Source organism: Hyperolius riggenbachi, chromosome 5 (genome assembly GCF_040937935.1).
Source record: "Hyperolius riggenbachi isolate aHypRig1 chromosome 5, aHypRig1.pri, whole genome shotgun sequence".
NCBI classification, from domain to species: Eukaryota; Metazoa; Chordata; class Amphibia; order Anura; family Hyperoliidae; genus Hyperolius; species Hyperolius riggenbachi.
Window position 1 is genome coordinate 433,001,316 of NC_090650.1, and position 9,968 is coordinate 433,011,283.

Here is a 9,968-nt window from a genome sequence, read left to right on the forward strand (position 1 = left end):
GTTAGCGCGCATGGGCCTGTTGCGAGTAGTCTGACCCAGCACGGGGAGGCCGCCGCCGGTGCTGATGGCTGTGCGACCAACCCTGCGCACAGGTCAGTGAGCACATTGCAAGACAGTACTGGTGTGGCTGGGACTGATAGCCCACCAAGGTTCAGAATAACGCGCGTGCGCGCAGAGAGGCAGGGCCTTTATGGCAGTCAGAGGAGGGTCAGCTGACCAGGCCGGTCAGCTGACAATTGCAGCAACTTTCATTGGTCCAGCACTTAAGGGAGGTGCTGGAGAGCACTGGTGTATATACACTGGGTGCTGGTCATTCTCTGGTTGTCTGGCGTTGCGATCACAACGTGGTAGCACTCAGACCTTGTTCGTATCTGTGTTCTAGCATAGTTTCCAAAGGTGTTGACAATCAAGGACCTCACACCTTAGCGTTAGGAATATTACCTGTATTATTTGTTATGACCTTTTGCCTGCCTGACTACTCCTCTGAACTCTGATTCTGTACCTTGCTATTTCTGATATCCTGTTGCCAAACTCTGCTCGTTCCTGCATTTGCCTCCTGACTCTGTACCTCGATATTCTGATACCCGTTGCCAAACTCTGCCTGTCTATTGGATTACGAATCTGTCTCCCGAATCTGTACCTTATCTGTCTGTGTGTTAACGACCTGGATTGCCCGACCTCGAGAACTGGCCTTACTGTTAGAGGCAGTTCCCAGACCTGTTAGTGACACCCCCTCATTGGTGTCACTCACGCTCTGTCCTTCCTACTCTTAGCCTAGCTCCTCCCCCGGGAGAGTCTAGGCCATAGGAAGGAGATTTTTTCTGGGCAGTACTCCATACTGCTCCTGCACCTCCTCCTGAGGTGCCGTACTTGAAGTGTATTGTTACACCAATCACTCATATTTCTCAGGTGTCCAGAGGTTAGTAGATATATCTGATTATCGGTGATACTGCAGATCATCTATAATCGGGTATATTCTGCATTCTCGGTGATACTGCAGATCACCGGTAATCAGACCCTCTCTGTGTTACACCGATCGTTACAGAACGCCAGACCAAAAACAATATGGACGCACGCACTGACCGTCTGGGCGCACTTGCCACTTCGGTGGATAACATCAACCAAGTGCTGGGTAATCACCAAGCGTTAATTGATGCCCTATCAGGGTCTGTACAAGCCCTCCAGACGTCAGTGGATGAGGTGCGATCCCCTCCTAGCGTTGACATACGTATGCCCGTACCTGAAAGATTTTCTGGTCACAGATCTGACTTTCGTAATTTTAGGAGTAGAGTGTTATCCTATTTCGAGTTGAGACCCCGATCTTCAGGAACCGAGGTCCAAAAGGTCACATTTATAAAGACCTTGTTATCTGGCGACTCCCAGACATGGGCGTACAGTTTGCCCACCGGAGACCTAGCCCTTACTTCCGTAGAGGAATTTTTTAAAGCTATGGCAGTAATTTACGACGATCCGGACCTTGCCTCGACTTCTGAGCGGAAGCTCAAGCTTTTGCGTCAAGGCAAAGGTCCGGTCGAAGATTATGCAGCAGAATTGAGGAGGTGGTCAGTTACAGCCAGGTGGGACACTTATGCCCTGTTAGATTGCTTCTTGTCAGGGCTGTCTGATGAGGTCTCTGATCTGATGCTAAGCCAGCCCGAGCCCAGAACAGTCGATGAGGCCATCTCAGCGGCCATTCGAATCGACCGCAGGCTGCGCTATCAAAGACAGACCAGGGGTAGTCACCGTGTTAGAGTGGGCTCTTACGTAGCAACCCCAGTGACCCCTCCTCCTGCTGTCACATTTCCTCCCGTCTTGCCTCCACCCGAGCCAATGCAGATTGGTCGGTCTAAGCTGTCCCAGGTGGAGCGAAGACGGAGGATGACTGAACAGCTGTGTCTGTATTGCGCTGAAGGGGGGCATAGAGTACGAAACTGTCCAAATAAGCCGGGAAACACTACCGCCTAGGAGTTGTAAGGGGTAACACCCTAGGCGCCCGACTCATACCCCTAGAAGAAAAACGGTTGGTTTTTCCTTGTACAGTTACATGGGAAGACAAGACCGAGGCCACGGAAGCCTTTATTGATTCAGGCTCCGCGGCTAATTTTATGGATTTTGAGTTCGCTAAAAAATTGGGTATTCCGCTCACAGCGGTGGAACCACCCATTCAGGTTACGGCAGTGGATGATTCCCCTCTGCAGAGGAATCATCCGCTGTCCCAGACACCAGAGGTAGGAATCACTGTGGGAGTTTTACATCGGGAAAAATTACAGTTTTTTGTATTACATATGACTACGTCCACCATTATACTTGGCATGCCATGGCTACACCTTCATTCTCCGCACATTGATTGGGCCACCGGTCAATTAATTTCCTGGTCAGATCATTGTTTTCAGCAATGTTTAGGGAAGGTGACTTTGGGCCAAACCAGGATTCAGGTGGAGGGGGTTCCTGAGAAGTATTTGGAATATTCTGACGTATTTTGTCCCAAGGCAGCAGACCAGTGTTGCCAACTCATCCCTTTAATTACTGACACATCTAAGTTATACAGGTTCTGGGGCTATTTGCACATAACCAGTGCATTAACTGCATCTAAATAGCCACAAAACCTGTATGCAGGGCCGGTCCTGGACTTTCTGCTGCCTGAGGCAAAGATCGTGAAGGCGCCCCCCCCCCCCTCCGGCCGACCTCCCTCCCCCCCTCCCCTTCCGGCCGACCCCCCCCCCCCCCCCTCCACCGGCATAAAAATACAAAAATACGGGGACTGCAGCACAAGTAACTATTTTTGATTAGTTTATTTCATTTTTGTGGATTAACCACAGCTATTACTGTATATATAAATGATTTATGATGACCATTACATGAAAAATAGAACATTTTATCATATTGTCTATTTTAATTACAGTTTAAATTCATTAGGAGTGGGAGTCAGTATTTTTTCCCGACTCCAGGTACCCAAAATTGCTCCGACTCCAACTCCACAGCCCTGATGAAATGACTCACATTAAAGGGACTCCGAGCTCACAAAAAAAAGGAAAGTTGTACTCACCAGGGGCTTTCTCCAGCCCAGTGCTGCTCGGGAGATCCCACGCCGGCGTCCTGGCTCCTCTCCTTCTCCCCGCTCCGGTATGGCTGACAGGCCGCAGCCCGGGCGACACTCGGCAGAGTGTCGGGCTGCAGCTTCCGCGTATGACGCGGATTACGTCACACGCCGGCCGCCTCGCGTCATCACGGCGGCCGGCGTGAAAGTACTGCGGATGCGCGATTAAAGCGCGCATGCGCAGTACTTTCACGCCGGCCGCCGTGATGACGCGAGGCGGCCGGCGTGTGACGTAATCCGCGTCATACGCGGAAGCTGCAGCCCGACACTCTGCCGAGTGTCGCCCGGGCTGCGGCCTGTCAACCATACCGGAGCGGGGAGAAGGAGAGGAGCCAGGACGCCGGCGTGGGACCTCCCGACCAGCACTAGGCTGGAGAAAGCCCCTGGTGAGTACAACTTTCCTTTTTTTTGTGAGCTCGGAGTCCCTTTAAGGACCATTTCATTTAGTAATTCTGCACACAAGTTAAGTGGTGTCATCTGGCATGGCATTAACCCCTGCAGAGTGACAAAGGCCTATGTTGCAGAAAGTGTAGGCCCTACTCTGGGGTTCAATGTGGATGTACCATCCTGCGGTTACCTTCACAATGGATCTGCTGGTGTGTGTCTCTGCCTCCATGCTCTGCTTGTTCTCCCTCCTGTCTATCTTAGCGGAATTAAGCCTGATACACACTTTCAATTATGATTGACCAATTTTACCACCTGCCTCCATGTAGTATAAGGGATGCCTACATAATCTGCTCATAGTCTTCCATATCTGTTGCCCCTCATACTACATGCAGGTGATAAAATTGGTCAGTGATTGGCCAATCATAATTGAAAGTGTGTACCAGGCTTTATGACAATAAACCCCTAATCTAAGTAGGTGCTATGTAAGCATAAGTGCAGTCGCAGGTAGAAACCTGTGCTAAGATGAGCTGGTGCGGTGAAAATGCTGCTGTAAGATCGCTGCAAAAGTGTCAGTGCATGGAATAAAGTGCAGAAGTGAAAGTGTAGAAATCCTTACCCGTGTGTAGGTCAGGAGGGCAGGAGACAGCCTAATCAAAGCCCAAAAAATAAATAACAGCGACAGGATGATATATAGCAGTAGGAGAACAGAGGCGCCAGCAGGATAAAAGTGGATAAAAACCTTAAAATTTGCTTGGAGGAAGTGGTGGACTTACCTCCATAAAGCAGACACGAAAGACTGTCTTTATAATAGTAATCACATTTATTATATGGTACCCCATAATAAATGTGATTACTATTATAAAGACAGTCTTTCGTGTCTGCTTTATGGAGGTAAGTCCACCACTTCCTCCAAGCAAATTTTAAGGTTTTTATCCACTTTTATCCTGCTGGCGCCTCTGTTCTCCTACTGCTATACCGTGTCCACCCCTGGTGGAGGGGTGATCTACCCCTTTTTCTCATCTACAGAGAGCGACTTCTTAATCCTGAGTGAGGACAGGTCTAATCTCCTCACCTGCTTATACAGTGGTTGCCTGTGTGGTAACCCACGTTTGTGAGTATATTCTTCTCACTGATTTGCCTTACTTCACTTATGTTTTGACATACTACACTATATTGGGCTCTCGGTTTCTCTATATTTTAAGGATGATATATACCCCCCTGCAATGCAGGGCCCAGCCTGTATATGCAGGGCCTGCATAATGCAGGCCCTTGCATATACAGGCTGGGGCCCTGCATTGCAGGGGGTAGTGCTTGGCTGCATATACCAATACCACACTAGACACTACCAGCAACATGATGACATATATACACCCCCTGCAATGCAGGGGGCCCCAGCCTGTATATGCAGCCTGGCAGGGGCGTAACTAGAACTCTCTGGGCCCCCCGCAAAACATTTGGATGCCCCCCCCCCCCCCCCAAAAAAAAATGTGAGCGCCACAATAGCCATAACAATATTATAGATGGAGATTTGGGTACCTGCTATTTGAAGCCACAGTTTACATGACGGGTGGCCACAATGCCCCAAATTTCAATGGAGGTGACCACATTTTTTTGTTATTTACGGCGGGGAGAACGGTTAAGGTTAGGCGTTAGGAAGGAGGGTTTTAAGGTTAGGTGTCAGGAAGGGGGTGCAGGGGGGGAGGGGGAAATATAATGTTGGGAGCGGAGAATGGTTTATGGTTAGGCATCAGCTGGGGGAGTGGGTTTAGGGTTAGGTATAGAAGGAGGGAGAGTTCTCTGTGAAAGTAGGATTAGGTTTAGCTGCAGTAATATATTGGCAACATTAGCGATAACTTCAGCTTAGTTTTATCTAGCATGTGTACAGGCCACATGATGGAGGGGAGTGATGGGTGGATTGACAGAGGTGGGGTAGTGATACAGAGAGGGATAGAAAGCTACATGGGGGAGAGGATGTGACAGAGAGGGAGAGACAGTGACATTGTGGGTAGTGAGCAAGAATGAGCATTTAAATTTGGAACAGCATTCCTAATGCTTTGGATCAGATTCTAAATCATTCATTACATATTTGGATCACAGCAGGGATTGTTAACTCACCCTCATTGCCCCTTCTGCCTGCTGCGCACCACATTGCGTTCCAGCTCTCTGACACTTCCTTCTTTTGGCTGGGATGGAGGAAGAATCCGGGAGCTGCCTGGAACTCAACGCAGGGCACAGCGGGCAGAGGCAGCAAAATGGGTGAGTTAAAGCCCTCTGCTGCTGTCCGAATATGTAAAGTTTCAGATTCTAAGCATTCAGAGCGCTGTACGCTCATAATCATTCCCAGTAGTGACAGAAAGGAGGAGGAGGGGGGGGGGGGGGGGCAGCCATAAGGATGTACCAAACTCATAGACAAACACATGGAAAGGGAGAAAGGCACAGAGAAACACACAGACACACGTAAAGGGAGTAAGAGATACACGTGAAAGAGAAAAACATGCAGAGTTGTCAGCTTTGTGGAATGGGAGACAGCTCACAGGCAAGTTGCAGGAAGCTAAATAGCACAACTACACCGAGAGTTAACTTTACTTATATATTCCCTTCCTGCTGGTGGGGGGAGGAGAGAGGGCCTGCAGTCTGGCCAGCTTAATTACCTGCTTCCTGGGAATGAAGTGTGGAGCACACAGCGGCAGCACAGAAGTTATGGTCAAGAAAGTTCAGAGGTGAGCTGAGTGATCAGCGCTGATCACTCATTGGCATACTCACAGCACACAGCTCTCCCGGGGCTTCTCTCGCTCTGCCAGCTGCCGAAGCACACAGTGCAGCTGATGTCCAGAGACCCGCGTCATCTTGCTCTGCCTGCAATCACCGGTAGATGCTGAGCAGCAGCAGGAATTCCCCACACAATCGGCACTTCAGCACTGCACACCAAGGTCGCCGGCAGTAGGTAGGCAGCAGAGGCAGAGCTCGGAGTCCAGCATGGTGAGTGGGCCGCGGGCGGCAGGTCACGTGGCAGGGCTGACTCCCACTTCCAGTCCTGTATTCTGCCTGGCGCCCACCATCAAGCAGGCAGCGACGGCAGAGGCAGAGCTCGGAGTCCGGCATGGCTATCAAGCGGGCCGGGTAACCAGCACACACTCCAGTCTGAGCCGTCTCTCCAGAAGGCGGCAAACCAGGCCAGGCAATTGCTCTTTATGGCTCCTGGTGCCGCCCCTCCACTTCCTGCCGCCTGAGGAACCCGCCTCACCCCGCCTCATGAGCGGGCCGGCCCTGCCTGTATGATTCATATGTGTCAGCAATTAAAGGGATGAGTTGGCAACTCTGCAGCAGACAGGTTACCCCCACATCGCCCTTTCGACTGTCCCATCGATCTCCGTTCAGGTTGTATGCCCCCCCGGGGCCATTTGTACAATTTATCCGGACCCGAAAAATTGGCCATGCAAGAATACATCCGTGAAAATTTGGCCAAGGGTTTCATTCGGCCGTCCCGGTCACCTGCTGGGGCAGGTTTCTTTTTTGTTAAGAAAAAAGACGGAGGCCTGCGGCCCTGCATTGATTACCGGGGCCTGAATAAGATTACGGTGAAGAATCGCTATCCGCTGCCCCTGATAGACGACTTATTCACACAGGTCACCAACGCTAAGATCTTTTCGAAGTTAGACTTACGGGGCGCGTACAACCTGGTACGAATAAGAGAGGGCGATGAGTGGAAAACGGCCTTTAACACGCCCGACGGGCATTACGAATACCTGGTGATGCCCTTCGGGTTATGTAATGCCCCAGCCGTTTTCCAGGAGCTCATCAATGAGGTCTTCAGGGAGGTGTTGGGGAGATTCGTTCTAGTATATCTAGATGATATACTTATTTTCTCCAACAACCTTTCTGAGCATAGGACCCATGTAAGATTTGTGTTGGACAAACTGAGGCGGAACTCACTTTACGCTCAACTGGAGAAATGTATCTTCGAAGTTACATCTGTCACCTTTCTGGGATACATTATCTCCACCTCAGGCCTGTCAATGGACCCCGCCAAAGTTTCTGCGGTTCTGGAATGGCCTCAGCCGGTTGGGTTGAAATCTCTTCAGCGGTTTTTAGGCTTCGCGAACTACTATAGAAGGTTCATCAAAAGGTACTCCACAGTCATTGCACCCCTCACTTGTCTCACCAAAAAAGGGGCAGATACGACTCATTGGCCTCCTGAAGCTCTACAAGCATTCTCCACCCTGAAGGGTCTATTTTGCTCAGCACCTATGCTTAGACACGTGGACACTTCATTCCCCTTTGTTGTTGAGGTAGACGCCTCAGAGGTCGGGGTGGGGGCCGTGCTGTCTCAGCGCTCAGGCTTGCAGGGTAGAATGCACCCATGTGCCTACTTCTCTCGTAGGTTCTCCCCAGCGGAGAGAAACTACGATATAGGCAACAGGGAGCTCCTGGCCATTAAATTGGCTTTTGAAGAATGGCGACATTGGTTAGAGGTAGCAGATCATATGATCATGGTTTATACTGATCACAAGAACCTGGAATACATCGAGGGGGCTAAGAGGTTGAGCCCCCGTCAGGCTCGATGGTCATTATTTTTCTCTCGGTTCAGATTTATTATTACTTATACCCCAGGTAGCAAGAATGTTAAGGCGGATGCTTTATCCAGGTGCTTTGAGCCAAAGACAGCACAGCCCTCCGTCCCAGAGACTATTGTTCCACAGAAATTGGTGCTGGCTGCAACTGAGACTTGGGAAGACTGGAAGGAGACTTTAAGTCCCTTTCAGCAGCACATACCAGAAGGGAAGCCTGAAGGGGTTATGTTCATTCCGCTGCCTTTCCGTCTCCAGATCTTAGAGATGTTCCATGCGCACAAGAATGCTGGACATCCTGGAGCATCCAGAACACAAGATCTGGTGGCCAGGTGTGCCTGGTGGCCTTCCTTATCAGCAGATTGCAAGGAGTTTGTTAGGGAGTGTGCAATTTGTGCAAAAAGCAAGCCCTCCCGGCAGGCACCTGTCGGTACCTTGCAGCCTTTGCCCGCCCCGAGCGAACCGTGGACCCACTTGTCCATGGATTTTGTGGGTGAGCTTCCCAGGTCTGAAGGCATGTCGGTCATTTGGGTGGTAGTCGACCGCTTCAGCAAGATGGCCCATTTCGTGCCCTTGAAAGGACTCCCCTCGGCCCAGGAACTGGCCGACTTGTTCATCGTCCACGTTTTCCGGCTGCATGGCATTCCGGAAAACATAGTGTCAGATCGGGGAGTCCAATTCGTCTCTAGATTCTGGAGAGCATTTTGCCACCAAATGGGCATGAAGCTGTCATTCTCGTCGGGCTACCACCCACAGACCAATGGGCAGACTGAACGGATCAATCAGTCATTGGAGCAGTTCTTGAGATGTTACGTTGCGGAGGCGCAGAATGACTGGGTAAAATTTCTGCCCTTCGCAGAATTTGCACAGAATAATTTGAAGAGTTCTTCTTCTGGTTTTTCTCCGTTCCAGGTAGTGACAGGGAGATCGCCCAAATTCTCCCCTTTGCCAGTAGCCTCCACTCAGTTTCCTACTCTGGAGGCCTGGCAGAGGTCATTTAAAGACATTTGGTGGATGGTGAGAAATAATTTGGAAAGGGCATTTCAGAGTCAAAAGGGTCAAGATGACAAGAGACGTTCTTTAGAGTGGAGGTTCCAACCAGGAGACTTGGTTTGGGTGTCCACACATCACTTGACCCTGAGACAACCCTCAGACAAGCTTGGTCCCAGATTTGTGGGTCCATTCCCGGTGGCTAAAAGGATCAACAACGTTACTTATACCGTTGATCTTACCGCCAGCATGCGTGGGGTAAGGTCCTTTCACGTGTCCCTTCTCAAACCAGCGGTCCATGTGGGTCCCACTCCTCCTCCTCCTGTGATGGTGGATAGTCAACCTGAGTATGAAGTAGAAAAAATTTTGGACTCACGTATAGTGCAGAACTCAGTACAATATCTAGTGCACTGGAAGGGGTATGGTATTGAGGAAAGAATGTGGGTACCTGAGGGCCGCATGCATGCTGATAATTTGAAAAGGGAGTTCCACACTTTACATCCGGAAAAGCCTGGAAGGAGCTATCCGGAGTCCACTCCTCGGGGGGGGGGGGGGGGGGGTACTGTGAAGAAACGCGGAAGAGCCGCTGCTATAAGTCAGCGGGAGGCGGCTCTTTCCGCGCATGGCATGGCGGAGCGCGGAAAAACCGCCGCGTCAGATGCGGCGGTTAGCGCGCATGGGCCTGTTGCGAGTAGTCTGACCCAGCACGGGGAGGCCGCCGCCGGTGCTGATGGCGGTGCGACCAACCCCGCGCACAGGTCAGTGAGCGCATTGCAAGACACTACTGGTGTGGCTGGGACTGATAGTCCACCAAGGTTCAGAATAACGCGCGTGCGCGCAGAGAGGCAGGGCCTTTATGGCAGTCACAGTAGGGTCAGCTGACCAGGCCAGTCAGCTGACAATTGCAGCAACTTTCATTGGTCCAG